This window comes from Condylostylus longicornis, unplaced genomic scaffold, assembly GCF_029603195.1.
Source record: "Condylostylus longicornis isolate FDR11 unplaced genomic scaffold, ASM2960319v2 ptg000004l, whole genome shotgun sequence".
Taxonomy (NCBI): domain Eukaryota; kingdom Metazoa; phylum Arthropoda; class Insecta; order Diptera; family Dolichopodidae; genus Condylostylus; species Condylostylus longicornis.
In genome coordinates this window covers 8,430,284-8,456,168 of record NW_026577973.1, presented here as the reverse complement: position 1 = coordinate 8,456,168, position 25,885 = coordinate 8,430,284, and the positions used below count along the sequence as shown (strand labels likewise).

General features: G+C 25.3%; 1 protein-coding gene across 1 annotated transcript in view; it reads left to right on the top strand.

The window, feature by feature from the left end:
* The window catches only part of LOC129611240 (acetylcholinesterase), a 161,909-nt gene that overhangs the window by 5,717 nt on the left and 130,307 nt on the right, over positions 1–25,885 (top strand). The gene's annotated exons all lie outside the window — the stretch shown is intronic.

Below are 25,885 nucleotides of genomic sequence, written 5' to 3'. Positions count from 1 at the left end.
ATCAAGCTTTTTTTGCATGAAATATTATTTATTTGGTTGAATAATGGTGAAAACAAATTTTTTATTACAAACGAAAATAATAATAAACAAATAATCAAGTCAAGCTAAATAAAATGATGGAGAATAATAATTGCAAAAGAAAAATGATAATATTTTAGCTTATTAAAATTAAAAATACTTCAAATTTTGTTTTCAATTTTTAAAAGTTGAGAACTTAGTGTTGACACCATGCAAATAAGTATATGAGGACCAACAACTGATTTTCGGAAAGTTACAGTAGATTTTAAATTAGATGAATTACAAGAAAATGTACCATATTGGAGAATGTAAAATGAGGCACTGCAAGTTTGCTGAATTACTGTAATTGAAAAATCAATACTGACCATCTGATAAACTGCAATTTAAATTTGTATATAAACGAATATTTTTTATAGTAATTATTTCTATCATTACTAATTATTATATTATCATTTTCCTATAGCATACCGGAAAATAATAATCAGCTATTTTTATTAGTTTCTTTTATTGGTAATCGGCCCTTTAAGGTTCCAAATTAAAAGTTAGTTTTAAAAAAACCCTTGAATATTTTTCAAAAACGTAATCAATACTACTACTGATGTGAAAATATTGAAGAGACTATAATTTTTTCTGGTAGAAATGATTGAAAAATTTGGTCTTCCAGCTTCTAGGCCCAAAAGAATGTGAAAAATTAAAAAAACGTTATTAAATGCAATGATACTTTTGTTTTAATCTTATATAATATTTTATTCAGTGAAATGTCTAAATACTGGGAAAATTCTCATTAATTATTTTCAAAAGTAAAAGAAATAAAGTTGGGTCAAACCAATGGTTTGTATTGTAGCACTTTTCCCTTCGACAAGTGAAAATTCTGCTTTTAAATACAGTCTATGTATACCTATAACACTATTAAAATTATTTTCATTCATATACAAAACTATTTCTAGAATTGCATATATTTAGGATGAACGATTTAAGCAGTCTTTGAAATAGAGCAAAAATTAATATAAAGAGGGGTTAACATAATGCTCGATTTTAAGGTTTAATTGTGTGAGTTAAGAAAAATAATTATATTTTTTAATGTCATGGAATTTACCGTTAACTTTTAGCGTTTATAGAAATTTGAAAAAGCTTGCGGTTTCGGAAATATAGGGTGTCAAAAATTCAAATTTTACAAATTTCAAGGGGCGATAACTTGAGAGGGGGCGGAGATGGAAAAAAATTTTCTTCTAACGAAATGAACTATTTGGTAATGTCTAAAAGGCCCTAAAATTTCAAGCTTCTACAGGCTGGGGTCTAGAAGAAAAACGAAATCAAAAATTTGGAAAAATAAGACTTTAGATAACGGTAGATTTGAACTGCCATTTTGTTTTTCTAAAGTTTAGCTATGGTATACCGTGCTAGAGGAAGCAAGCCATTGTCTTTCTGCGTTTGCAAAATTTCAAAAATGCTTATGGTTTCATTGCAACAAATAGTTAAAAAAGGCCGTTTTTAGGGTTTTGGGGGGGTATAACTTCTAGAGGGGGGGAGATAGGTAAAAATTTTGTTCTATGGAAATAAGTTTCTAGTAAAGATCTATGTACATACAAAATTTCAGCTTTCTATCTTCAACGGTGTAGAAGTTTTGTAAACAGACACACGGACGGACGGACGGACGGACGGACGGACGGACGGACGGACGGACGGTCGGACGGACGGACGGACGGACGGACGGACAGAGTGAAGCTAATAAGCACTTTTTTTCAAAATTTTTTTGGAAAAGTGCTAAAAACTTAATGAGAACAGCCATACTGTAACAAAACAAAAGCAATATTTTTGTATTGTAAAATGTATTGTATGTCCGGGTATATTGGTCATTTACCTGGCGTATATTTTTTATATCCAGAAGAGCTAATGAATACATTAAAATCGTTGAAAAAAATAAATTTTGATAAATACGGAGAATTTCAATAATGTTTTGAAAATATTACAAAATTAATAAATTTTTACTAATTTCTACCATATTCCAATGCAGTAAAATACTACATTCATGTTATAATTTCATATTTTTTAATATAATTTTAATAAGAAATATAGAACATAACAAAACATTATATTATTATAAATGCTTATACATCATATACATATACTTATGTATGTACTTATATAAGTATATGTAATAACATACATTATTATATTATTTATACATTATAATATTATTTAAATTAATAAACAAATAACAAAGAAAATTATATAAAAAAAGATTTATTTTACTTTAAAAATTGTGGTCCATATCAATTTATTTTGTATAACATACATATAATATTTATGTATGTATATATAGATTAAATATGATTTAGTATATTTTAATGCTTATTCTATGATAATATTTTGAACAGAATATGCACAAGTAGTTGGAGGCTCGGTTTTCATAACTTATTCATATATATATAAAATATATGTAATATTTTTATGTTTATTTCAAAAAAATTATTTTGATTAATATTATGTGTTTATAAATTTATACATATACATAATTATGTACAAATACTTACGATATATCATAATATAGAATCAGAAATTTATTGGTGAACATTCAAACACATGTTATATCTATATAAAGTATGTAATAATGTATATATGTACATATATATATGATTAATGTACTTCTTAATTCTGGACATTTATTACTGGATGGTTTTTGTTGATATTGTAGGGAAAATATTGAAAAGTTTTTTTGTTATAGATACCCACTTATATGTATACATACATATTTTTGGTAATTTCATTTTTATAGTGTAGTTAAAATTGCTAAAAGGAATGAATGGCCCTATTGTCATTTTTTGTGTACTCGTACTTAATGGATTTATTGTAGCGAATAAACAGTTATTTGATTATTCATTTTTCCTATTGAAATTGTGATATATTTATGCATTTTTATTTGATTTTTTTTTGTATTTAATTAATCAATTATACTTATATATATTTATTTATAATGCACTTATTTTAATTTAAAACGCGTAGTTAAATCTCATGAAAATTGAAGAATTATGGAATTTTTACAATATTACATTTCATTAGAGGGCATTAAAAATAAGTAAAATTTTTGTTTGGAACTAGATTTTGTCAAATCACAATGGTTTCCGAGATACAAGGATTTTAATGAAAAGAAATTTCTACTTGCCCAAGGTTTTTTGCTTATAACTTTCCTTTCGAAAAAGATAAAAGACTCATACAGACAGTTCTTGAAAGGGCTAAAAAACGCTTTTGAAAGCAAAATATTATTTGAATACCCATTTTATGTACTTTCGAAATACAAAGTATTCGAATAATAGAAAAATTTCAATTTTTTTCCTTTTGTGTTTTTATACGCTGCACTTTGTGAAGGGTATATTCACTTTGGTATAGAGTTTATAACCACTTGAAAGAGTCTCCAGCATGGACATATATAAATATATATATTCTTGTAAGTAAAATTTTGCGTTGATTTAGACATATCCGTCCGTCCGTCCGTCCCATCGCACGATAACCCAAAAACGTTTCTTTTGCGCAAAAGACTATTGAAATTGAGCCCATTCGGACAACGGGTTTGGGTAGCTGCCATACAGCTCAAAGAGGTTTTTTTAAATATTTAAAAAACTAATAATAATCGAATTTTGCAAAGATGTGTCAAATTACATTCTACATATGTTCTGAAAGTTTTAATGGAATGGTTTAATGGAGATTCCTAACGTACATGGTATAATTCGGTCGGTTTATACCGACTTCAAGGTTTTGTTTTATTTTTCTATGTCCTCAGAATTTCGTGTGAAGTAAGTAGAAATTTCGTGAATTTTTGGTAAGTAGAAATTTCGTGAATATTCCTTAAAATCCCTTTATCTTGGGAACCATTCAGATTTGTCAACTATACTTCCAAAGACCTAATGTCATAGGTCTAAACAAAGATATCTTTGTTATTGTACTCTTTATTAATATTGTATACTCTTATTGAATCACCCTGTATAAATATAAATAGTGTGGGAAATATTACGAATTTGTCATAAATTAATTAAATTTAAAATAGATGAAAATATCGAAATTTATTGAAAAATCGCATTATTAAAAAAAAATGGCTCACTATTTCCAAAATCTTTTTCAAACATTGAAAGCAAATAATGTTAAAATTAAATAAGGAAATTAAACTACATTTTTAATTTGCTTTCTTATTTTAAAGGGTTTCATTTTAGGATTAGATTTTTCAACAACATAAGGCCCATTAAAAAAATTGTAACTCAATATATTTTTAAATTCGAAGTTTAAAAATAAAGCACCGTTCAATTATAAATAAAAAATTCTGATATAAAAGAATAATATTTTTGTTTATTGATGTTACGATTATAGTTCTGGTCTTTCCAGAATAAGAATTCTGGTCAGAATAAAGATGAAAGATGAACTAAAAAAATTAGCTATAGAATTAAAGTTTTCTGTTGATTTACATTGGTCTTTGCTAAATTTTAAATTAATTATTTTTCAAGGATCGTTGTAAAAACTATAAAATAACATTTATTTTTAAATACAAGAACAATTTTTGAACACTTTCTTAATTTAATTCGGCGTAGTTGGAAATTTTAATTCAACCTACCTATAACTATAAAAGTAAATTATAAAAGAAAAGTTCAAAGAAAATTGTGAAAAAAACGAAAACAAAATTATGATAATTTGCAAAGGTTTTTTTTTTCTCTTGCTCTCTTTAATATTTTAGATTATTTTAATTTCAAAATCAACTGCAGAAAATTTTATGAGAAAAGCACAACAAAAAAAAAATTAATCTAATTTTTCTCATTTTAATTTTAAATCAATCAACTTTTTTATCATTATTACAAAATAAAGGTATATACACAAATTGTGCAAACCATTTTTAAGTTGTCCTTTTCTTTTTATTATAACAAAAGTCACAAAGTACAAAAGGACAAACAATTAATAAGTAAACATTATTTTAAGGATAAAAACAAAGGAGAAAAAAAAATCACTTCCATATTATTTCCACATAAACAATGGAAATTTTACAAAAAGAGAGAAAAAAAAAAGATAAAAAGAAAATTTATTAAAAAATGAGAAAGAAATCATTTTCTTTTTGTTTATTTATTTTTCATCCCAAAAGTGTATTGTTGACAATGAGTTTACTAGTGGATCCTTTAAGAGGCGACTTTTACATATATTTAATTTTATGCTTAAAACCTACAAGAATTCATTATGTATACTATTTACTGATGTGGTCACCACTTTCAATATTTAATTCACAAATAAATGAATATTGGTAAAAAAGTAATCGCATAAAAGCATTATTTTTTTTGAAAGTATTAAGTGGAAAATTGCAAGTGTAGGAGGATGGCTATTGATAAATTTTTGAGTGGCAGAAGATTCAATTTATTCTAATGTTAAATGTCATATTGTGAAGAGCCATTTTAAGATATTTTTCTATCAGAATATTACCGAATCAGAACATTACATTATATTCAGATCATTTATTCAAATATTAAAGCTTCAAATTTATAAAAATACCTCGAGTATTTTCAATCTGTGGCATCACCTGGTGGCCGATAGCTAAGAGCTATATAGCCATAGCTAAAAGTTTTTGAAAGACTGAAATTTCGTTTTTAAAGAGAAAAATAGAAGTTATCATTTGGATATATTATGAATACTGTATAAAAATATAGGTAATTGTAAATAAATGAAAGATCGTCTAAATAAGAAAGGCTCCAAACAATTTCTATGTTGCACATTTTGAGGCCGAATTGATTTTTCAACTATTTGTTGATTAAAATCGAACAAAGTTGAACATGATTGTGCCGATAGCTTGAGAATCATGAAAACTAAACTGGTCTGTCGAAGAATATTTGAAAACTGATCTTCTGAAAAAAGGTTTTGTTAAGTTTACGAGTATATATTAACAAGTGAGACAAGTATTTTATTTCCCATAAGGCTACCAAAAACCACCAACATCTATCCAACAGAAACTTATATTTTCATGTCATTAACAGGTTTGAGAGAAACATTTTCCTTTAATTTTTTTTTTCAGCATCTAACTTTTAATTTTTATTGTGGAGAATATAGAATACAAAATTTGCTTTGAATATGCGAACGGACTCAATTAATTTGTGTACGACTATACATATACTAGTATAACACAAATGTAACACAAAAAATTACATTATGGAATATTTTTATTACATTTATTACTTTAAATATCTTTTGTATGAATAATTTTAATATGACAAAAAGTTAAGGGAACGTTATACTCTACGTATATCGTATCACATTAATGTAATAATTTCAATCATATTATGTTCAGTTCAAATTCCATTCTTTCCTTTCCTCTTGCTTCTGCAAATGAAAGACTTTTGGTATAACTATATTGATACTCTGATATGTACATACATGGTGTTCTCTGCAATAGTACACTGAAAATACCAGACTGTAGATCTTCGTTAGTAAAGAAAAAAATTGTTCCACAAGAGACTTCCATTGCAACCGGCTTATTGAAAGTAGTCTGTATTGTAACTTTTTAGGTATAACGTTACTTTTAGATACGGAATGGAACCTATTGTATTACTTTCCTATAGCATATATGTTTGAAAGTACTTTTATTAGAAATAATACGAAAGTTCCAGCTTGGAAGAAGTCAGATAAAAAAAAAATTGGTTTAAACAACACATGCCATCCTTAGGAGGTTGCGATAGAGGTCTGTTGTTGACCAATTTTTTCCTTATTACTGAAGATCTATACACGGTAATATATATCAATACAGCACTATACGCAACACACTCTGAATAATATGCATATGTGATGCATATCCGTATTTGATATTCATATGGGTAAAATATTAAATAATTCACAATTTTACTGTTTTGTTATATTAGTTTTCTTGAATACAATGTGTTTATTAAATTTGATTTGAATGATTTTGATTTGAATGAAGTACTAATATGCCATATAGAGTGATCGAGAATTGTTGGGAAAAATTTCGGAAGGTGATTACTTTTTTTAAGAAAAAATTGTTCGTGTGTCGAGAAATTAACTCGAAATTATAGGTATTGGATCGTAAATCGTTGGGTTAAGAAAAATCAGATTGGTCTGGCAAATTGACCTTCATGTTACGTATATATCATTGTTATGTAAGTGGTTGATATCAGATTTACCGTTTTCGGGTAATATCTTATCAAATACAAAATGTTTTGTGAAGATCTATTGCAAAATAGTTTTTTTACACCAACCTCTACAACTTAGTCATTGGTAATTTTTATGTTCCCTTCCCGTAAATCCAATTTTTTTCCTAAAAAATTAAAAGGAATCAGCTTCAAAAGTTTTAAAATTATAAGTTGCAAACTACTCTGTATAAAAGTTGAGAAGGAAGGTTTATGGGAATTGATGAGGATGTATCTTTTATTCGACCTATTATTCGGACTCCTAAACTTTAAAGTAAACTTTACAGTCATAATATCACTAGTATGACAAAAATTATATAAAAAATGTTATCTAATTAACATAAACAGCAGAATTTTCTATTTTCTATGCATGACATTTCTAAATAAGAAACTATAAATAATTATTATAAGTTTTAAGAAAACTGCTAAATTTATCTCGAAAAGTGAAATTTATTTTCGAAATTCCGAAAGTTTTTTTTTGACAAACAGAATTCAAATATATAATTTGCTATAAGACATGACTGGTTCGCTATGTATAGTTAGAAGCAAATTTATTATTTATTGTAGAAATATTCAAAGTTCTGAAATGAAAAATCAGTTTACCAGCAGGTTCTAAAGTGAAAATCTAAAATCGTTTCAGTCGGGTTCGTGATTTGAAATTTATGTCTAATTTGCTTTCCAATTTGTGTTTGTAAATGAGCCTTATTCTAGTTGTCGCGTCACTTACGTGACATTTGTCGTTGTCGCTGTCACTTCACTTGAAATGTGGTATTCTAGTTGTCGAGTGGCGTGACTGCGAGAAATAAACGAAAATGAAACGTTTCAAGTGAAATTGATACATTTTAAAAAGAAATTTTGGCGAGTAAAGTTCAAACTAAAAAAAAAAATTCGGTGTATATGTTTATATTTTTAATCCGAGGGAAATAAAAAATGTCGTCATTTGCATTATGTTTTATGGATTCATCAGACTCCGAGAGTAATGAAATTGAAAAAAAACAACAATTAAGGATCAAAAGATTTAAGATTAGGGACAGCTCTATTGGATTTGCCAAATGGAGTGTTATTTACATTTACATTATAACCGGATGGGTTATCATAGCTTAAACGTTATGTTGGTATGTATAACATTGCTTGTTAAATATTTGTAAATATTTTAATATAATGTGACTTAAAGGTTTGCGATCATAAAATGCGCATCAGGTATGTGGATACTAATAATCCGGGATCATCTCATGATTCCTTTATTGAAAATTACCTGAAATTTACATAAATTAATTAAATTTTAAATTAAACTTATGTTAAAATTACCTTCTGCCATCCTGCAGTACTTCTAATAGGCGGACTCAAGCTATTAAGCTTTTCTGTTAGCTGGTTCCATTTTACATCAAACTCGCATTTGCTTATGCAGCTATTCTCAGCAAATTTAAGGCCTTTCGCAATAAAGGCGTTCTCCGTCATAAAATTTCCCAATTCTTCAAATTGCTTCCTTGTTGTTACTTTTAAGCTAAAAATAAAAATTAAATTATATATTATATGGTTTAATTTATGTATTAAATTACAAAATTTATTATTTTTTTCAACTGAAACACATTTTCCCGCTATTCCACGACACGTGTCACTGTAATCGCCATTTAGAATATCAAATTCAAGTCGTGACGACAATTGTCGCTCTACTTCGACAACTAGAATAAGGCTCAATATTTTACAGCCTTTACTTTTTTTCTAAATTAAATAAAATTTTATATTTTTATTGAGTATTACATTTTGCTATATACATACATACATAATATATATTTTCTGTAAATATCCAAAGAATAGGAAAGGAAAGAAATGATTGGTAAAAAAAAACTCATCAGAATTACTCGTGATTTAAAAATCCTTACAGTATCCAAGATATAAGATAAGTAATTGTTTATGTTGAAAAATAAATATTTCAAGGACTCTTTACTTTTTTTTGTACGTAATTTTTCAGAATTTTTAAATATATTTTAATTTATTTCATAAAAATTTTATTTTTAGCTAAAAAAAAATAATAAAAAGAAAATGTTTTTCGTATTTCGAAACTTTCTAAGTATGGAAGAATTCGACTTACTTTTTTATCAGCCCTTCATTAACAAATTTATTTTATCTAACAGAAAAATATTACGATATTCTGCCATTTGTAAGCGATTTCGTATAATTTCAGTTAGAATTAGTATTATGATTAATACATTTAATTCAATTTATTGACGAAAAAGAATATTAGTGTTTTGACTTCTGTGGTATTTTAAGAATTTGTAAGGTTTTTTAGGAATTTTATTTTATGATCGATATTCTAATTCTGGTGTTTTAATTTTCACATATTTTCTCATACAGTTCGTTTATTCTTATCGTTTCGGCAGCATCACACATTTCATGACAGATTAAAATAATATTACGAATAAATTTTTTTTTAAATAAATTACAACTTAATTATACTTTAATTAAATTGGAAAATTTATATTTGTATGAGTTATGTATTCTTTTCAAGGCTCATTATTTCATACATACATCATTTGTTCATAACTTTTTCATATTGTACTACAAAACAATATTATGAGAATTTTTCAATTCTCCCATTTGGTTGATTAATTATTTAGTTTTTAAACATTTAACCGCTCTTGAGTTCAGTTCAATGACGGATAGATAAGCACAATGTATAGATATTATAGTTTTAAGTATATTATTGTCTCTTCGTATAAGGATCAAATTTTTGTATTAAACCTTTAATAGAGAAAATTTTCATTTTTATTTTAATATAATCGATTTTTTTTTATTGTTATATTATGTTCATTTCATTTTCATTTCATAACTCTCTACATATGTAACAATATTGTTTATTGGCAATGACAATATTAACCTTGTAATTTAAAAATAGAATTAAAATGTTCATAAAAATGTTCAAAATTGTGTACATAATGCTTGTGTAAAATTGTATATTGTGTATAGGAGTTTCATTATATAACATTATAAAAAATTAAAAGATTATAATATGTTGCAGAAATATATATTATTTTTTTTTTTAATCTTTTACATTAAACAATATCCTTGAAATCTTAAGACGTAAATGAACTAAATTTGGATTTCGATAACATACATACACAGTTTCTTTACATACATCGTTTTCCAAAAAAATTTTGAAAAAAAGTGATTATTAGTTTCATTGTGTCCGTCAGTCCGTCCATCTGTCTGTATATCTGTTTACAAAACATCTACACCCCAGAAGGTAGAAAACTGAAACTTCATTCGTAGATAGATCTTTACTGAAAATGGCTGCTAAAGTTAACCGTTATCTTAAGCCCGTTTTTCGAATCTTTTATATGGTTTTTCCGCTATAAACCGTAAGTTATAGGAGTCAGTTGAAATTTACGGAGCTTTTACATATTGGTAAATAGTTTATTTCGTTAGAAGAAAAATTTTTTTCATTTCCAATCTCTCCTTAAACTATCGCCTCACGAAATTTCTAAAATTTGAATTTTTGGCACTTTATATATCTGTAGGCTTTTTTAAAATTCTATAAATGCAGAAAGTTAATGGCGAATTCCATGATATTATAAAAAAGATAATTATTTTTCTTAACTGACGCAATTAACCTACAAATTCGAGCATTATGTTAACGCCTCTTTAATTTTTTTATGTTTTATTTCCAAGATTGCACATATTCGTCATACCAAATGTATGCTTGTCATACCAAACATATTCGCATATAAATAGAAGTATTTTTAATGACGTAGTATGTAGCTAGACTGTTTTGAAAAGCACTATTTTCACTTGATGAAGGGAAAACTGCTGCATTACAAACTATTGGTTTGGCCCAACTTTATTACTTTTTTTTCTAAATTTAAAAAATTACTATGGTTTTATCAAAATGCAAAAATTTTCTTATTCAACCGAAAATATAATCATAAGTATTATACACACATAACACAGATATATGGCAAGAATGTATATTAATAGACACGTTTGCAATAATTTTATAAGAATACAAGTAAATCTATAGGTAGTGGCGCATACTTATATACAAATATTATAATTAATTAAGACACTTAATTACAATGGAATAAGAAAATATTTACGTTAAATTAATAAAAGCAAATATTTATATCGAAAATATATTTTTTTCTTTTGTTTACCATCATTAAATATTCGAAAAAAAAAGGAATTTTTTTTCGAGAATTTCTCACCTGGAATTTCTTACATTTTTCAAATATGTAAATTTAATTTCATATTAATTTCAATTTGCTGAATTGAATTTTAGGCAACTTGTTACAAAATATTCAATTATTACAGCCACAACTGTTAAATAAAGTTGAAACACTCATCAACTATTTGGCGAGATTTTATCAAAAACAAACTGCAGTCAAATTGATTTTTGACAAAATATCGGAGATTTATATTAGAGAATTTTTTGGTCCGTTCGTACTATTTGGTATCATCTGCATGATATTCTAAAATATCACTTTGTAACATAAGAAGCGTAAAAGCATGACTGTTCTTTGAACCATTTATTACTCTCTGATACCATCGAAATATTTTACTCTCTTTAAATATTGGCAAAAAATAGAGAAAAACTTTGTGGCTTTAGAAACCTATGAATTTGTTAGGTTTTTAAAACAGTAAGAATAAAAATATTGATTCCTATTCAATAAAAATTTTTCAAGTGTTAAGAGATTTATAGCTCATGCATGTAATACCAGAAGGTACTACATATAGTAGGTACTACATATAGGTACTATACTTGTCAATGTTTATTTCAAATATTTAGTTTTTTCTATATTCAGAATTAGTTCAGTTTCCAAGTCTTTAATAACTTAAACCAATATTTAATATTAGAAAAGTTATCAGCCTTATTAAACTTTTGTTATTTAATTGAATTTAAAAATTCATCTTATATGAATATGATCTTAATATCTAAGGATAACAAGATCAAATACAGATATGGAATAATTAGTATATTCTTCTAATAACGTTCTTATCCCTTATATGAATCCTAAAAAATCCTCAGAACAAAAGGTATATTAGCAAAAAAAAAGACAATCTTAAAGGAACGTAAGTATATAATTTAATTACCGAAGTATTACACAGTACATACTTCCTTAATTTATAAATGAACCATAACATTTTCAATCTGATTGAATAAAATGAAAAACAAAAAAAAAAAAAATTTAGAAAATATTTTATAAACGAAGATAACAAAAATTATGAAATTTTTTGTATATTTTGTCTTATTGAGTATAAATATAAATGATATAATGTACGTATGTGTATGAAATACTTCATTTTCTTGAAAAAAAGAGGCGACGTATGGGTATTATAAAATTAATTAAGTATTTTTACCTGAGCACGATTTTCCTATAATCTATAATAGACCTTGTTTCTATTCTGCTAGTTCATTTTTTGTTTATTATTTATAAGAACGTGCTTTTAATAAAAAAAAAATTCTTATGTCCTTGAAAATTAAATCATAATTTAATTATTTCGGAAAAAAAAATAGATTTTTTGTGTCAATTTTTATAAAATATTTTGCTTGCACTAATCGTCGAAATTTTTGTAACCATAAATTGAAAATATTTTCTGAAAAGCAGTGCTGCCAATGTGCGTGAAATTTCACATTTTTCGGATATTTTAGCCACCTTGCAGAACCAAGTTGGGAAATCATAATTTCGGGAAATTTTCGGGAAATGAAATTTTAAATTTATTAAGTTTTTTATAATAAAAAGAAATTTTCAGCATTATTATTTAAAAAAACAAACACAGATGAAAAGAAATGCAAAATCAGTCTGTCAAATTATTTTTATATTTATTTTTAATAATACCATTTTATATATAGTTTATAACGATATACAAAAGACAATTTTTAAGAAGACAATTTTTACAAGCTAATTTTTTGAGGGGTATTGGTAAGTAACATTAAGTTTTTTAATTTAAAACAGTGCTACTCAAAAAAAGTAACTCTATGGTATAAAAACTAAAATTTTCTTCTGTATAGCACTTCTGTATTATAAATATACGCAATGATAATGCTAATGAATATTTACTATTTCTAATTATGAGAAATTAATGAATATCTGTTCAATTATATTAGTAAATAGCTGAAGTTCGTTTTGAAGGTTGTTACTGAATTCGTACTTTAATAGTAACATTATTTTGTATTATAACAAATATATTTTAGAAAACTTTCAACGTTTTATTTTTCAAAAATATGATATGAAATACAATACATGCATGGCCAAAGTGCTCAAATACATACAAACTACAAACTTTATAATATAAATGTATAAAAAGTATAATATTATTTATAATGTGTGCACAATTCAAAAACAGAAATGAAATTTGATAATTCAAAGGAAAATAATAAAAATTGAAAATAATTTGTGCACGCATTTTAATTTATATTAGGGTTAAGGTTAATAAAAAAAAATTAGTTAGAATCTAAAAATAAATTTCTTTTTGCTGCCCAACTTACTGTAGAATACTTTCTAATTTATTTTCTATTCCATTTTTTGTTTTATTTGCTATGAATATTCAATTAGCTTATTGTAACAATACTTAAAAATTGATTCAAATGGATTAAATATTACTAAGCAATTACGAACATTAATCTATATCTTTAGATGTTGTATATGAAAAGTATACTTGAAAGTTAGTTTTTCTGTCATTCTATATGTGTTATACATACACACATCGGAGAAATGTGATTCAAATATCAGGCAAAATAAATTCAATTAGTTTCGAAATAAGAACTCTAGTCGATAATTTAAAATTTTCGATTAATAGTATTGGAAAAAAAACGAGATTTGTCATGTTAACAATTCTAAATGAAAAAAAATGAGAATTTTAATTTGATATTTCTTCTTTTTGAGTGAAAAAAAATTAGTGAGACATGTGGGAATAATAGTAATTGAGTGTATCTTTAAAAGTGTATAACACCTAATAGTAATATTTTATCGCAAAGATTTTAAAAATATTATTGTAGGCACGTTAATTTGCAATTGGTATGTGTTTAATAATATTCAGTTTCTTGCGATGACATTGTCAGTTAGTTAGCAACATTTGTTTTTGAGCGCAAATATACTGCGTTTATGAAAAGGCCTGATATTTCTACATAATATCTACTAATATTTCTATACAATACATCAAGAACACACTGACAGAAACATATAATATTATAATATGCCTACGTAAACTAATTAAAATTTAATAAACATATACACGTTGATCATTCAAATGAGTCGTTCACGCTGGTGATGAAAGTAACTCGAAAAGTTAGTCATGATATCCAGACTAGAATAAATTAAAAAAGTACCATTTATTTTAAATTGCAATCACGCGTGCGGACTGTTACTAGTAAGGTTATGACATTTTGGAAACGCACATCGTAAAAAATTGCATAAATACATAAATCTCCTTAAGTAGATTTTGTAATGCATTTAGTTGTCCTTAAGCTCTACTACATAACAATAGTCTCAATTAACTTTTTAAATAGAAAAAATTACTTTATTTTTTTTCTGAATTCTTTTATTTTCTTTTATTTATACACAACATCAGATTAAAATATTATGAAATATTAAAATTCCATAATTAAATAATTAATAAAGATTTTCTTAAAAAAAATCATAGAAGTGAATGAAAGTTTTCCTTTCAATAAATTTCAAAAAGTATAATATCACGTTCCTTGGCTATAACCAGGATCCTTTTAATTTTCTTGGAATTACATCTGTTTCTGTATTATGTAAGAAAAGTTCATGGAAAAATTGAAACTTTTTGTAAGAAATATTTTTTGTTAACTAATTTTCATCAAATTTAAAATGAGTTTTTCCATGTGGAATCAAAGCTATTTCTGTACACAATTCATTAATTCAATTTGTTGTTAAAGGCACGTGTTACGATAGAAATTTATCTTTATTTTGTTTTGCTATTTTATATCATTATTGTGCAAAATATTTAAATAGTATTATAAATTCATCAAATTTGGTTAAAGTGATGGGGTAGGTTTTCCATCAAGTAAAGGAAAATTTTGAATCAACAATTCAGAATTGTGTTCAAAATATGACAAAAACAAGGTCAATTCATTAGTTTTCTCTGAGGCAACAATTAAAAATCCAAATTATTGAAAATTCTTGATAGAATTTGCTATACATTTAAATGTGAAATAATTTGGGCACGTGTTTTATAATATTTTAAAGGTACTTATAAAAATTTTAAAAAGTTGCAATTGTACACACTTTTTTTTGAAATGTTAAATTTAATCATGTTACATGAATATGTGGATACATCCTCCCTATTTTTTTACTATGAATTTCGTAACAAAATTTTTCAATTTTTTAGTACAAAAAGGGTACTTTCCCATTTTCCTCACTTTTATTACGAGTATATGGATAATTTTGAAGTTTAAAAGTAGTGTTCTTTTATTTATTGTAAAAATGATGATTCTATGGCGTAGAAACAATTCAATTATTAAGTTATTTTATATATCTATCTCATTATTATATAAATATGTACATATGTATACATTTAAGATTAAAATGAAAATTATATTACAATCAATTCCAACAATAATAAATAGCACAATTTTGAATGAAGAGCTAGATTAAATAATATACATGAGCAGAAATTTAAGAACTCGTACAATCTTACTTGTAGAACTCAAATGAACAAAATTTTGTCATAAAAAAATAACACCATTTTTGTTTTCTTGTGTTTCTAAAAATATAATTCGCGTATTGGTTTCCCCTAACGCGATATTTGAAACTTTATTTCAGAAGAAAAGAAAAATAGATTAGTGATTATTAACTATAAGGTGGCCATATCAATGACAGAGATTCCAGACATAATTGTAAATAATTTAAACTCCTGAAATTACAAATTTAACAGACTCTGTGTAATATTCAACTCATTTCAGTATAGTTTCGTTACGTTTAGTTTAGGAACCTATCGTATCGATTATAAATGTTTATCTGGTCATTTATGTATTTAAGAATTGTAAAAATTGAGGCAATGATGGAAACAAGCTCTATGAAACATAAACCTTCTATGAAAAAAGGCAGAATAAATTTCAGATTTGTTTATTATTCTATAGTTGTTATATTATGTAGAATGTTGAATTAAAAGAGAAATAAGCGTTTTGGTTGCTCAACTAGATTCCAACTGGATGAAAAGAGTTCATATGCGCAATAATCTAACAAAACGAGTGATAAATTCGTAATACCATTTGAAAATATTATTTTGTACATATAGAAAAAAGTATGAAGAATACCTAAAAACCCTTTTTCTTAAAAAAAGAAAATTATTTTGTAGTAAGGTTATAATTCTATTCATTAAATTTAAAATTATCCCTCATCTTGTTAATTTTTTTTTATGATTTTTTTTTTCTTAAATTCTGACAAGAAATAAAATCGATAAATATGTATGTACGAGTATGACTGCATATAAACATTAAATTTGATACGATATTAAATTGATACGATAAATCAAATTTTCATCGTTATAAAAAAACTACAATCAGATGTGGTCAACTCATAACCGACAGCGAGATATACATATCTTCCGGTTGGATTAAAGTGTTACATAAAATCTTGAAAATTACCTTAGAATACTCGTTATTATACCTTAGAATACTGTAGATTTGTTTTTTTCCACAGGTTCACTTAATTCAATCGATCCAGTGAATTTTTTAGGAATATCGAAGCCTGATACATAGGTATTATTTCCTTATAAATAAAGATTTACAAAAGTTAATAAATCAGTGGCTTTGATATGACTCAAATGTTAACACAAACTGATACCCAAAAATAGAACGATATCCAAAAGTAGTTTTTTTACGTTCTCCCGTGACGACATGTGAAATTTGGTGCTATCATACAACTTTGCTTATTCAATGCCGACTGCATTGCAAAATGTATACTAGTATAACGAACTTGAAAATTATACATGACATATGTGCATGTTTACAATTTACATCTAAAGAAAATATGCGTTGGAAATTACTTTATCTCATAACTGACACTTTTTGAATAATTTTGTTGAATTTTATTAAAATTTATGATCGATATGAGTTGCAATACCATATTTTTCATTTCATAAGTTAGCATCTGCAATTTAATAGGTAGACAAGGAATTGTTGGCGTCCAATGGCTTAAAATGATGACGCTCCTCATCTATTTTACTTACAAAAATTTAAATATTTCACAAAAATTTCAAAATCGCTCAATTTTGTAGATATTGTTGATGAATTTCCCGTAATTTCCCTAAAACAAAATTTCTTTCAATAATTTTTTGCTGCTATAAGACTTACTTTGCAGTTAAATTTACTGTAAGATTAACGAATAGCGTGCAAGGATGCAACTTTCTTTTAAGATAGTTTGTACAAATACTCATTGAAAACAGTTGAAAGCTTTCTTTTTCCATCTTTTCACGTATTCTAAACGTATTCTAAACTCAGAAATGAAATTATAAATTTGAAAATTCTTAATTATTATCATTATTATTTAAAATTTTTTTTTTGGCCTTTATAATTATTTTGATTTTATCAGGCCCTGCTACATAATTTACATAATTTATTAAAATATCATAGTTTCCAGGAATTTTATATCCATGTGACTTGGGAGCCACATAAAAGTAATATTCTGTTTCGTATTTACATCTATTCTATTTTTCAACTGAATTATCACCTGGGTGATTTCTTCAATGTTTTTTTAAATTCCTTGAATTGCACTAAGAGAATCAGTGCATATTAGAATATTATTTTTGTTAATGTTCGTAACAGAATAATTAACAGCTTTGAATATTGCATATAATTCGGCTGAATATATGCTTTAATGTTTTAGATTGTGGAATTTTCGATTGAAATTTTTATATTTAAAAGCAGAACTAATTTTTACGCCATTGCAGGTACCATCGGTAACAATTTTCATGGTATTCGTGTTTTGTATAAAATTTTTCTTGAATTATTTTTCTTTTTTAAATAAGATAGTATGAAATTGAATTTTTGTTTTTTAAATTATACAATTTAAATAATTTTCAAGTATTTTTCAAGCAATTATCGTAATCAAATCTCTTTAATTTAACTGCAACTCATTTTCTTTTTTAAATAATTCAATTAGTTGTTTTATAACGATTACAATTATTTTGAATTATTTTAAATAAATATTTTATTATTTAATTGCATAATATACCTTTCTTTCTAAAAATAGTAATTTTACATTTATATAAACTTCAATTAAATATTTAAAGCTGAAATTTTCCAAATCCATTAAGACGTATGAAGATACATTTAAATATATAGTGCATTTATAAGAAGATTGTACAAATTGCTAGACAAAAAACACATAAGAAATAATGTGTTATACAGAATTATTGTAGTCAAAGTAATCATTAAATTACAAATGTACTGGACCGGCATTACTTTATAATACATATGCATTTGCACTATACATTTTAATATATTTGTCTGTACTTGCATCAATTGTACCTATTAATTTCTTAATCAACATTGTTTTATCGTCTGTAATTAAAATTTAGAAATTCTTTCATATGATTAGCATTTAATACACATACATAGGTACTTATATATTAAAAAATATATCAATTTTCTTGTAAAGCAAGTTTATTACTTTAATTTTTGCCTTATATAAGATTTTCGTTGTAAATGTGCGATATGTTTAAAATATATTTTATTGTTTAATTGAGTCATAATTAGTTCCAATGATCAATTAGTATTATAAGAGAGTTGGGTAGATAAATTTTTAAAAAAGAATTTACGTAGGTTTAATTTAAATTTCAATTTAAAGTGAAATCTAAAATTTTCTAAATGAAGATTTTATTGTAATATTTTAAGTGTTCGCATTATGAGTTACAACAATTTAAAAATTGTTTAATTTCAGGCAACATTAAATAAATAAATTAATATTTTTTTTTCAGAATTATAGCAATATATGGAGTATAAGTAACATTTTGCACATCTAAAATATTATTATGTATTATGGACCTATTTTGACTTAGAAATTAATGCTATAATATTTTGAAATGCGTAAGCTCACTACAGTCATACATACATACTACTTGCTTAGTAAAATTATTTGAAGAAGAAATTATAATGCGATTTAAGGTTGTTATAGAACTTTTTCAGCACTAATGTGTAAAATATTTTCAACAAATGAGTAAATGTATGGTGTATTTTCCAAAAAGTATGTAATAAAGAAGTTTTAAAATAAGAAAATTTATTGTTATAACAAGTTATAATTATTCTATACTTTAACTGGAACAGACTGCATTTACATAATTTAAATTTTGCTATAATGTACACTAAATTATAATTTGCTAATAAGCACACTATTCCAAAAAATTAAAGTATTTTGTTCATCGCATTCCAATTAGCACAAATGTGCCATTTTTCTACCATTCCCCCTGATCACCAGGCCAAGTTTGCCGGGTCTCTTGAAAAATCTATCTTAATCCCCGATCCCAATCTTCGATATCTCGTTCAATCCCGTCACACATGCTTCCTTTGAAACATCGTCTGGAGTCCATCTTATTCCCTAAGTTCGTATTTTGGCCACATTTTTCTTGCAGTCCCGTATCTGAACTGGGCTTGTCACCTTCAGTCGGCTGATGTTAGTTTTTAATAATTCTAAAGATTTTTATTCGAAATCCAATGTAGCAATTTTTATTTCTTAAGTCGTAAAATATGCGATTTTCTTATAGGCATATTCACCACTTTAAAACGCCCACAATAAAATTATAGTGCAAATATAATTTTCAGTTTTATTTTAATATTTAACTATTCATTTTAATTTTATTTACAATTTTCATTTCTTTAATAATATTTCTTTTATTCGGACTTTATTATTTTAATTTGCCTCCTCTATTCAAGCTATATGCATACATAAATATACAATATGTACAATATTAAAAGTAAAATTCTAATATTACATACAAATATTTATGTAAGTACGAGTGTATGTTCATATATCTATACTTAATATTATAAGAGTTATAAATACATACTTGAAAAAAAAATTCAAGGTTGTCATTAAAAAGGAGTATGAAAAAACGAAATCTTTTCAATCGTTAACATTATTATATTAGTATACTAGTTTATTAAGTATTAAGTATACGACCCACAATTTAAAATTATATAACTTAAAGGTTTTGAAAGTGAAATGGCGTAAATTTCTCGCACAAAACATTTTTCAGATTTGAGTTCATTTATTATATTTCATATATATGTACTTATTTTCGCCATTTGTCATATAGGTAGTATTTTGTGTTGTCAAAAGCAACGTTTTGAAAAGTCAAAATTTAATGCAACGGCAATTTATGTATTATTTAATGCATACTGGTAATACTTATCATTAAAATTTTGCAAAAAAACATACAGGATTTTTTTAATGCGCGATTCTGCTTTCTTTGCGCTTCGAAGATGCATTTAAAAAATTTGAAACGCGTCATGCCATAACATTTTTTTAAGATACAGGCGGAACCTGATACGTCGTGAAATTTTGCGTTTTTTTTTTTACAAAACGGTATTTATTTATACTCTTAACTAAGATTAAGTTTTATACAACTTTATTAATAAAAGGAAAAAGAAAGAGCTAGAACTTGCCGCCATGCCTACGAGATAAGTCTGAACGGAGTCTATTGTACTAATAACCGGACAACTTCAGAGTTAATTACAATAATAATTGGGCCAATAATTATAAAATAATTATTATGATTAATAAGTTACAATTAGTATAAAATAATTATTTATTTTTAAGCCGTTAGTGAAGTTTTGTAATTTTTTAAAAAACCATGCTTCCTAGCCGAGTTTCACGACTTAATTAAACGTCCATTTCATCTTGTCTACCTTATTTATATAAGCAATATCTAATGTATTTTACTTCGGACTACTTTCTTGTATTGAAATTATAAAACCATAGTCCAAATTAGTTGATTCAAGATACTAAATTTTCCATGGTCTTTCAAAAAATAAAGGAAAATGTTCTAGATTAGGCTGTACCAATTATGGTTTAAAAATTTAAGAAACATAGCACAAATTATATAAAAAAAACGAACACGTTTAGCAATTGTGGTTGTTTCTAATTAAAATAAAAGCACAATTGAATTGAAACACTTGCATCAGAAAAAAGTGAGAATTTATTACACCAAAATTACCATAAAAATAACGAGCAAAACAATTTTCTATGTTTTTCATTTTAAATTTTTCTTTTTTATCAATTTCGATTAAAATTCATTCAAATGAAAAATTCATATCTTCTATTTAACGATAACTGAGTGACTCTTTACTTTCATTTATTTTTCTAAAAGAAATATTTTTAATAAGATAAAGAAAGGTAGGAAAGTAGAATTGGAAAATTTGTTATAGAAAAATGAATAAAAAATGAAAAATCATTGAAAGTCGCATTATTCATGCATCAAGGATAAAATTAAAATACAATATCGAAAAATTTTAATAATAATGTGAATAAAGTGAGTAAAATAAAAAATAGTAAAGTTCAAAACTAAGTTAAAAAGAGGTCAAAAGTCATACTATGGAATAATAATTAAATATGAACTTCTACAACACGTTATAACAACTTGAATTTCAAATAGATTCAAAGTTCAAATAAATAAAATGAATGAATGAATGAATGAATTGATATCCCGGCATTTACCTTTATTATACCCTAATATTAAATGTTGCCTTAAGAATTCATACAATTATATGGGAGTATTTAAATTATAGATTAGACTTTCAATTTGATTTATAAATTTCATAAACACTTTATTAAAAATGAAAATTAAGGTAACAAAAAAAAAAAAACATAAAAGGATTATTATCGAATCATAATTTTGGAATCCTTTTTGATTTTCTTTTTCCTGCTTTTTCTTACGATAAAATGAATTTGAATTTTCTATAGAAATAAGTAAATTTAGTAAAATGTTAAAGGTTCATTAAAGTATTTAATTTTAAATACAAATAACATTTCAATTTGAAATTGAAAAATAAAATTTCACATGATTTTTTAATCATTTTATTATATAAGGCAAGGGCTGCGTCTTATTAGTTCTCAACTCTTGAACAAGTGAAAATAAAACTCAAAATTTTAATTTTCGCTCATTTGGAGATATTTTCCGACATTATTGGGCGAAAGATAAATTTATCAACTAAAAATTTTAATGCAAGAATAAAAAATTTTATAAGTTGTTGTGTTTATGTAAATGTATTAAAAACTGCACCACCGATTCCATATCGAAAGATTATTAATAGATTTGGATCAAACCAATTATTTTTAAAGTCCCTGAAGCGAATGAAAATATCTATTTTTAAAAAACAATCGTCTATATACTTGAAATTTTTCACTCAAACATATTATGCCAAAATTATATTATGCAAAAGTTTGAATTTTCGGAAAATAAGGAGGCGAGATTTGAAATTTTGTTAGTATAAGAAACGATAAATATCTTGGTAGAACGACGAGATAAGAAAAATTTTTGTTCTGACAAAACAACCCATTTGTTAATATCAAGTGACTGAAGAGAAAAGTAATATCAAAAATTTGAAACAAAAAAAGGGATTTCACATACAACGGTTAGTTTTGACCACTGTTTCTAGTTATGCGACAACAGGCTATGTAAAAAACAAATCGGTGATGAAATTTACTAAAATATTATTGAACTAATATGTGATAAAATTGGAAATAATGGAAGCGCTGTCCTTCGAAGCGGTCATTGAGGAAATGGAGAAAAGTTATTTAAATTTGAGCCTATAATTATGCAAATTTTTAAAAATTGTCAATTTTACGTCTTCAAAATTAAAATTGGTAAATTACTCACAGATTCCAAGATTCAAGGCAAGTGGCTTGTTTCAATATGGTAAAATCAGAATATTACTTGAACTACTTGTAGCAATTATGCAACTCTTTTAGTTATATACTATTTTCTTATTTTTTTGTATCTGAGCAACTACATATAATAGTTTATTTTAACACATCTTTGTATAATAGGTTATTTTTAACTGTACAAAAATGGGATTTTTTCTCAATAACACCTTAACTGAAATTTTGGCTTAATTAATTTAGTACAAAGGAAGTTAGTAATTAACTAAAAGTTCAGTTCTCAGTTATTCTATTGAAATCTGTTTTATCAATTTTACTGTTTTAATCATAAAATAGTCCTTTTAAATATTAGTTAGAGAACTTTATTGCTCTAATCTGTTACATTATTTAAAAATTTTCATATGTGCATTATTAATTTTCAAGGATTTACATTATTTAAATTGAAACCCAATCACTGAATTTGACTAAATTTGCCTTGTTTATTATGCATATATTTTCTTCTAAATTGTTTTTTTGTTTTCAATTATTTCAACTTTTTTTAAACAAAGCTGTTATATGCAGTGAAAATTGTTTATACCTCCTAGTGCATGTGTTCACATACAAATGTATGTATATAATATAGTACGTGCATACGAGGCCTAAAATATTCTATAAAAATTTAAAAATTGCAAGGGTTTAATTTCAAATTCAATTTAAATATCGAATTGAGTTTATGAAAATAGAATATTGACATTTCTCTTTCTAGAGAAGAATTCTCTTTTCCAAGCGTTTAGTAAGTAAAATATTACAGCGTAACTGGAATTATAAATAAAACCTTTTATTTCAACTATGTACAGACGATATTATACGGTAATAAAAGTGAATTACTAAACAATGACTAGTCGCTTGTTACATAATTTTGGAATTCAAAATTGGCCTAAAAATGTGAGTATGGTTGGCGATAAAATAATTTGATTTTCAAATTCTCAGTTTTAGAATTGCATATTCCCACTTTTATACGTTTTAATTTTCCACAAGGAAAATAAATTATAAAGGACAGACAAAATAACTGAAAAGAGGGCTATTGGAATGAGAAAATATTTCAACTAATATTATAACAATTTTTTATACATATTACATATATACATATATCTTTATATATTTTTAAGAATAAAATGTTATTAGTAAAATCGTTTCCACCATTATAATACTTTTTATCCTTGAAGGTTAAAAAGTATTAAAAATAAAAATAATAGAAAATAAAAGAATCGAATTAATATTCTAGTGGTTCTATGAGAAAATTGAATTTTTACAATATGTGCGATACTTATGTTATATATACAGGGTAATTCAGAAAGTTATACAACTACATATACCATTAGTTAGAAGCTAGAAAATAGGTGAAACTTTTGTTCCAGACTGGATGCCAAATCTCAAGGGTTTCCGAGTTTCAGGGATTTTAACTTATTTTCACGAAATTTTTACTTATAAAGGGCTTAAAATAGACATGCTGCTTGATTCTGTATTTTATGTACCTTCGGAATAATAAGCATTCGAACTTTAGGGAAAATCAAATTTTTCTCTTGCTTTACTTTTTCAGTTTTTTCCAACTAGATAATTTCGTGAGAAATTTTTTAAGACCTTGAAATCTTTTTTATAGAATTTTTCATAACTGTTTAAACATTAATTTAAGCCCTCAAACGTTAAAAAAATTTTATGTTACAGACGATATAGCACAAAAACCACAAATATTGTGAGCCACAAACTCAATTAAAATCAAACCAGATATTGATAAAATTAAAATTAAATTCAATTTAATATTCCTTTGTTTGGAAAAATTTGGAAAAATACGAATTCCTTATCCAAAAATTTTACAAATTTCTCAAAACGAACACCAAATTCTCCTATGAAATTCACCTAATTCGGCAAAAATTTATGTTTTTCTTCTTTCAAATCTATTCTATACAATATCGCATATTTTAAATTAATTGCTTTACTGGAGCGCTTCTTTAGTTGCATCAACGGTACGCCAATTTATTTTTTGTAGAAATATGTTTGAAACTTATTCTTCCATTAAATTGTTTGTTAATTATGTATTAGCCTTATAATGTTAATACCAAATCATTTACATACTCCATTTTGTTAAAAAAAATTTAATTTTCCTATTAAAATTTTTTTTTTCTAATAAAATAAATGTCAAAATTTATATGGCATGTCTTTAAAAATTCGCTCAAGCTGGTTAATTTTAATAACCTCAGATGCCAAATGGTGTCTAGATTCCGAAAATATTTTTTTCAAATTTTTTAATTGCACCCAATCTGAGAAAAATGCATTTAAAAATTTCAAACCATATAGGTACCATTTCTTATAAAAATCGGCAAAAATAAAAAACCTATCAATTTTCTTTACCAAGAAAAGTTTCGAAAAAAAATTTTTGATTACTAGATTTTTTTTTGTTTTTTGTATTACAAAATTCTAGTTTTTCTTTTGAAAAATTGAAAATTTTTTTAGATCAATTTTTGTTTTTCAAATTAAAAGTTTGTATAAAATTTCGCTTCAATTTTGTTATTTTTTTTTTACATTTCAATAAAAATATTAAAATTCAGATCTTTTATCAGAATAACGGCTCTTCAAACTGTTTTTCCGAGTGACTATTGTTACCAAAAATTAATGATAGTTGATAATTACAGCGCTTAACTTCAAAAACAAAAGTTTAATGCATTTTCGATCCTTTAACCAATGGTATATGTTGATGTTTAACTTTCAGAATCACCCTGTATATATACGTGTATATTATAGGTAAATGTGAGTGAGTATATTATTGGTATTTTAATAATATAAAACAATATTTGAGTTAATGCAGGGATCTAATATTAATAAATAAATAAA